This window comes from Indicator indicator, chromosome 25 (genome assembly GCF_027791375.1).
Source record: "Indicator indicator isolate 239-I01 chromosome 25, UM_Iind_1.1, whole genome shotgun sequence".
NCBI lineage: Eukaryota > Metazoa > Chordata > Aves > Piciformes > Indicatoridae > Indicator > Indicator indicator.
In genome coordinates this window covers 2,100,982-2,107,680 of record NC_072034.1, presented here as the reverse complement: position 1 = coordinate 2,107,680, position 6,699 = coordinate 2,100,982, and positions in this window count along the sequence as shown.

Here is a 6,699-nt window from a genome sequence, read left to right as displayed (position 1 = left end):
ATAGTTATTTATTTATTTATCTATTTATCTACTTCACTGCATCTATTTAAGAAGCCTTTCCAAGTGGTGTCTGTGGGACATGCTTCTCACTGATACTGAAGACTCTGACTAGGAGAAGTGGTTTGCCAAAGGAATTGAAGAACCCTGGGCAGCCACTTCAGCCAAGCACAACTGGTTAAGTGCAATGCACTTACAGCTGGTTTTACACTAAGCCACTGGGAATTCCTCCTGCTCCCCTGGAGTGCACTGGTATGTTGTGTCAACAACACTCTGCTGAACCACAGTCAGCCTGTGGCTGGGCTGTCAGCTCTGGTTTCTGACCTCCCAAACCTGCCTTACAGAAGGTGTAAGGTTTGGGGGTTATATTTATTGTGACTTCCTTGGTATTTATTAATGTATTTATTGAGTAGTTGCTATACAAGAGAGGAAATGGTGATTACTGATTTCATTCCTACTGTATTTTCCCATTCCTACAGTCAATCCCTTAAGAAATATTCAGCCTCACTACTCTTGGTTGGATATTTAATCAGCTAATGGGAAAACCTGCATTTTACATCCTCAGAATTTGCTTGTGAGAGTGGAATTCTTCCTACCAATGTACCAATAAATTTTTTCTACAAAAGATCTCTTTGGTATCTGTTGGTTATTTGACATTTTCATTTGCTTCATTTTTGTCGCCTCAGCATTGATTTCTGGAGCTCAGGCTGCTGTGGGATCCTGACACTGCTGAATGCAGCAACAAACCTTAAGACAGGGTAAAATGCTCCCTCTCCAGGCTGTTCCCAGTCCCTGGGGGCTGCTGGGCTGTAGAGCAAAGCTCTTTATTTAGGTACCTCACAGACAAGTGAATTTTACCCTCACACTGCCAGTGCCCAGATCAGCCCCAGAGCTGCAAGTCTTCACTACACCAAAAGGCCACTACTGACCATCACAATGGGAATTTGTGACCTTTACTGTGGGTACCAGCTCTCAACCATTTGCCCCTGTGTAGCAACTGCTTCCTGCTCCCATCCCTGCAATGCAGAGGGCTGAGCACACCATGCCTGCCTACTGCCCCCCACCAGGCATGGGCACTGGTGCTCAGCCCCACTGGAGAGATGCCCAAGGCAGGATAGTGGCAGGCAAACTGGGGTGCTTCTTGTTATAGTGACCTTCCAGTATGGGGAAGGGACTACAAAAAAGCTGAGGAGGGACTTCTGCCAAGGGCTTGCAATGACAGGATGAGTGGCAATGGCTTTGAGCCAGAAGAGGGGAGATTGAGACTGGAGATTAGGAAGAAATTCTTGCCAGTGAGGGTGGGGAGACACTGGCACAGGTTGCCCAGGGAGGTTGTGGCTGCCTCCTCCCTGGAGGTGTTCAAGGCCAAGGCTGGATGAGGCTTTGAGCAACCTGGGCTGGTGGGAGGTGTCCCTGCAGGTAGGTTGGAACTGGATGATTTTTAAGGTCCCTTCCAGCCTAAACCATTCTATGAATTTTTTAACCTTTTCAGGAAAGAACCTTTCAAATTCCACCAAAACCAAAAATCAGATGCAAAGATAAAGCCCAACCAAGAAGCAGGGGTCCCAGGTCGTGAGCATCTTTAGGGGCAGGACTGAGAATGAGAGAGAGGGCACAGGTTTGAAGCCTACTGCTCTCAGCTAGTCTGTACCTGTTTCTTTCACTCTTAAACAAGCAGAAGGGTTTCTGCCAGGTAACTTTGTGATCATCAAACAAGACCTGCCTTTGGTTTGCTTCTTCCTGAAGACCCTTTGCAGCAGGACTGATGTCAGCCCTCTCCCTGACCCCGAAGATTTTGACATCAGTGAGGTGTTCAGCCACCTGAATTGTAAACAATGTGCCCTGGGACCCTCCAGTTACCAGGCCACAGAGAAGCCACAGGAGAAAACAGCCTCCTCTGAAGTCCTGCAGACTGCTGAGCAGCTCTTTGTGTGTGTGCATGTGTGAGGTCCCAGCAAGCTATCCAGGCAGGGAATGAGCCAGGAGACTTCTTCATCTCCATCTTCTCCTTTTCCCAAGCTCAAGTTTCTGCTCCTTCATTGAGCCCCTAAACTTTATTCCTACAACCCTGTCACAAGTCCATTCCATGTCACACCTGCCCTGTGCATTCATCACCCTCCACTCATCTCTCTCCTGCTCTCCGCACCATGAAACCTGGCAGAGGTCTTCACATGTCCTTTCTGTCCTCAGTTATTTTCTTCATCCCTTCCTTCTCCTTCCTTCCAAACCACTTTCGCCTCCTTCTTTCACCAACAATTTCAGTTCAAGAGGACAGCAGTAGCAGGCATGCACCAACCTGGTGCCATCCTCTTACCCCTCCCATGCCTGGTGGTCATTCTGGGAGCCTTTCCAAACTGGATTTTGTTCCCTCCAGTTTCAATTTACTGTTGTTGTAACACCCAAAAGCAGATTTCTCTCCAATGTATACATGCTGCAGATAGAGGAAGTCACTGAAAGAAATACTGGAAAGTCCCTGGAAAATACTTGCACCTCTCCCTTAGAGCAGAGAACACAAACACAGCTTGGTGGCCTCCACTCCTCTCTGCTGAGTATTGGCTAAGACAAACATCCTGGTTGTGTGTCAGGTGACATGTACATTATCCTTGCTATGCTTGCTTTTGCCTCTGGATTGCTTCCCACTCTGGGAATGATTGCATTTCTTGGGTTGTTATCGCATAACACAGGGAAAATCCCAGGAAAAATTATCCCTGGTGCTGGCTGGGCATTGCAGACTCCTTCCAAGCACTGATCTTGATTCTTGTTTACAACAGGCTGCTCTGAGCTGCCCTGCAGGAAATGGAGCCTTTGGAAGTTACACAGACTGCCTTGCAAGCTCCTGGGTCAGCAAGCAGGAGTCCTGCTTCTGTGTGCCAAAGCCAGACAAGAGTGCTGCCACCTCAGAAATAAGCCTAAGAGCTCCATCATTGATAAGCACAGCAAAAAAATTACTTTTTGCTTTACCTACAGTTAATTATTGTTACTAAAGAAAACAGGATCACAGAATGTCTCTGGAGGAGACCTTCAAGATGATCCAGCCCAGCCTTCAACCCAGCACTGCAAGGTCACCACTAAACCATGTCCCTGAGCACCAGCTCCACAGGCTGCTTAACCACCTGCAGGGATGGTGACTCCACCACTGCCCTGGGCAGCCTGTTCCAATGTTTGAGAGCCTTTCCAGTGAGGACAACAATTAGTGGCAGCCACAGTTTCTGTGGATTCCTAGAGAGGCAGATACTGTACATGGAAGGAACTGGAGGGCAGGCTGGGTAATAGCCATTCCCAACAGCTCCATCTGAAATGATGGCTTGGAGAGCACCCCCCAACTCTTGGAGCTGCACAAATGATCCAACTTGTCAGGAAAACAACTGGATTTTCATTATTCCCTGCCATATCCTAGTCAAAGAAACCTGGATGTGCATGGAACAGGATCAGGCAGCAGGTTGGAAAATATCTTTCCCACATAGCAGGAAGACAAGATTGGAGATGGAAATGAAACAGGATTGGGGCTGGACTAGGTGACCTTTAAAGGGCCCTTCCAAGCCAAACCGTTCTGTGACTCCACAATAAACACATCTGCTGGTCTGGCCAAGAAAAGCACTGAGAAGCAGCAGGGACACTCTGGGCTAGTTGCTGTCTGCAAAAAAACAAATAGTGCAAGCAAATGTTTTGCTGCTAGCACCCAGGCAAACAATAACTTTGTGGTTTCGTTGTAAGCAAAACCAATCTCAGCAAAGTAATGTCTGACTGCAGTGCAACTTCCTCCTGCTTCCTAAATTTACCACACACCCCCCTCAAAGCCTGAATTTAGCTCTGTCCCTTGGCTCAAAACCTGCTGATGTTATCTGCAGGTCTTGGTGGGTAAACTGCAGGCTCTGCAGTGAGCAATGAAGGGAAACTCGTTTTTTAAGGAAGGGAATAGGAATAAGAAATAGAATAGGAATAAGAGCTTGGAGCCCAGAAACCTGAGCACATGAACTCAGTGTCTGTGAAAGGGGACAATTTGGCACCCCAAAACAAAGCTTTCTAATCTTGGGGGAGATCCTGCTTTGAAATATGGCGAGGGGGAAAACAACATTTTGAAAACTGAGCTTTTGGGTTTCTGAGGTCCCACGAGGTGAAAAGATGAGAAGTGAAGCACACCTGGTAGCACTGATGTGGAACAAGGAAATGGATCCCATGCACTCATTGAACAGTGGAAGATCCCCAAAGCTCTTCTGAGTGCCCTCAGTTATGCTTTGCATCTGGAAGAGAGAAGAAGAGCCAGCTGCTTTAAGTGCAACACAGCAGACAGCTTTTAGTCCATGCCCAAGATCATCTGCATCTCATTTCATCTGCTGAGACAGGAACAGCCAAAGCTGGTCAGAAAATGCAGCCAGCTGCAGTTGTCACAGTCCCTCTCAAATGCCATAAGCCCTGCACAGGTTATTGTCCTCAGGAGCCTGCTGCAGACCACATGCTGCTGTGGGTTTGGCAGCTGTTTGTTTGTGTCCACTCCTTCTTTGTTTAAGTAGCACGCAGAGTTTTCCCACTCTGAACTCCAAAACAAGAGCATGGCTGAGCATTTCCTGGCCAGCCAGAGCTCACTGGAAGCTGGCAGCACCTCAGAGAGACAGATGTGGGGGAATGCATCTGCTTGCTTCAGGCTCCTCAGCTGCCTCAGGATCTACCCAGCATGCAGTAAAAAAAACTGTGAAGGTCTTGCAGCTCAGAAGTTAAAGGAAGCTTTTCCCCAGAAGAAAATGTTTCCCCATGAGCACAGTCAGACATTGGAATCATCTCCCAAGGGAAGCAGTGGAGTCCCCTCCACTGGGCCAGTTTAAGGCTCAGCTTGACAGGGTGCTGGGTTGGCTCATTTCAACCAGACTGTTACCTAGACAGGTTGGACAGGATGATCCTTAGTGTCCCTTCCCTCCTGGCATTCTGAGACTTTCTGGGCCATTCCTCCCACTGCAATCTGGGAATCAGGGAAGCTGATTGTTCCTTGCTCTTACTTTTGCAGAAGCTGGAAGCATTTTATTTTCCATATGTTATAGGAACCCTTCCTTAGCATGGCCCCAAGAAATGAGACCTAGAAAACGCTTTGCATTGGAAGGTAATTCTCAAAGCCCCCCCCCCCCATGTCATCCAGGAAAAAGGCAGAATCTGACTTTCAAGTAAAATACAGCTGAAAGAGAGAAAGAATAAACCAAAGTGACACAAGAGCCAGAGAAGAGCCCTCCCTAGCATTTAGGTCCCTTCCTCTGCATGAAAAGAGACTACCCAGAACAAACAGATTCTGTTCTCAACTTAAAAGACAGACTGACAAATTAAGTGTCCAGCTGATGAGAGGACAGCCTGTAGAATATACAACAATGTGCCACTCTATTTAACCACACAGCCCTTCATCCCCTAGCTTCACACTGCTGCTTCTGCTTCACACCAACAGGCAAGGTGCTGGCACTGGCAGGACCTCTGCTTGGATTTGTGAAGGACACTGAGATCATCACATTGCAGTTTGGGACTTGTTATGAGGTTGTCTCAGGATTTTGATGCAAGAAGGGATGGTGTATCCTGACCACAAAGTGCATGTGTGGGGAAGGTTCTATGCAGAAAGTTACAAAAAGGTTAATAGCTTCTAGAATCTTCTGCTGGGGACAATCATTTTGTAGAGGCACCTTGCCAGGATCCATGGAATTAGTTCACTTCAGAATGAGCCTGCACGCAGCACTCTGGGTGCTTTAAGAAAGCATTCCCTGAGGTGGCAGCTTTCTTGTCTTCTAGGGTGCTAAGTCAAGAAGGATTTCTTCACTTCTCCTTCATTGCAACACCACCAATGAAAGTTACACAGAGGATTAAAGTGGAGGTGTCACAAGAGAAGGCTTCAAAGAAGCAGTGAAGATTCCAGTGAGTGTTCCCATTTTCATGTGGTCACCGATCTCGTGTCACTTGCTTTCTTAGCTGATGTCATCAAATCAGTCAAAAGACCACAACTGTCCAAAGCACAGCTTCAAACATTGCTCAACTCAACCAAACCTGTGAGACTTGGCTGGACTGAAAGTGGCATAGTGCAGGTTTGAGTGAAGAGTTCATTGCTGGACTGAAAGTGGCATAGTGCAGGTTTGGGTGAAGAGTTCCTTGCTGGACTGAAAGTGGCACAGCACAGGTCTGAGTGAAGAGTTCCTTGCTGGACTGAAAGTGGCACAGCACAGGTTTGAGTGAAGAGTTCATTGCTGGACTGAAAGTGGCATAGTGCAGGTTTGGGTGAAGAGTTCCTTGCTGGACTGAAAGTGGCACAGCACAGGTTTGGGTGAAGAGTTCCTTGCTGGACTGAAAGTGGCACAGCACAGGTTTGAGTGAAGAGTTCCTTGCTGGACTGAAAGTGGCACAGCACAGGTTTGGGTGAAGAGTTCGTTGCTGAACTGAAAGTGGCACAGCACAGGTCTGAGTGAAGAGTTCCTTGCTGGACTGAAAGTGGCACAGCACAGGTTTGAGTGAAGAGTTCATTGCTGAACTGAAAGTGGCATAGCACAGATTTGAGTGAAGAGTTCATTTGCCAGTTGGGTGAAGAGGTCATTTTTTTTAGGAGACTCCTGTTTGCTTTACCTCCAGCTGTTTGCAGATGTAACTCATTTGGGAGCATTTAACTGGAAACAGCTCCTTTCCCAGCTGTGAGGAAAATCTTTGCTACCAGGCTTAAAGTACAAGGATGGGAGGGCCTGGTTT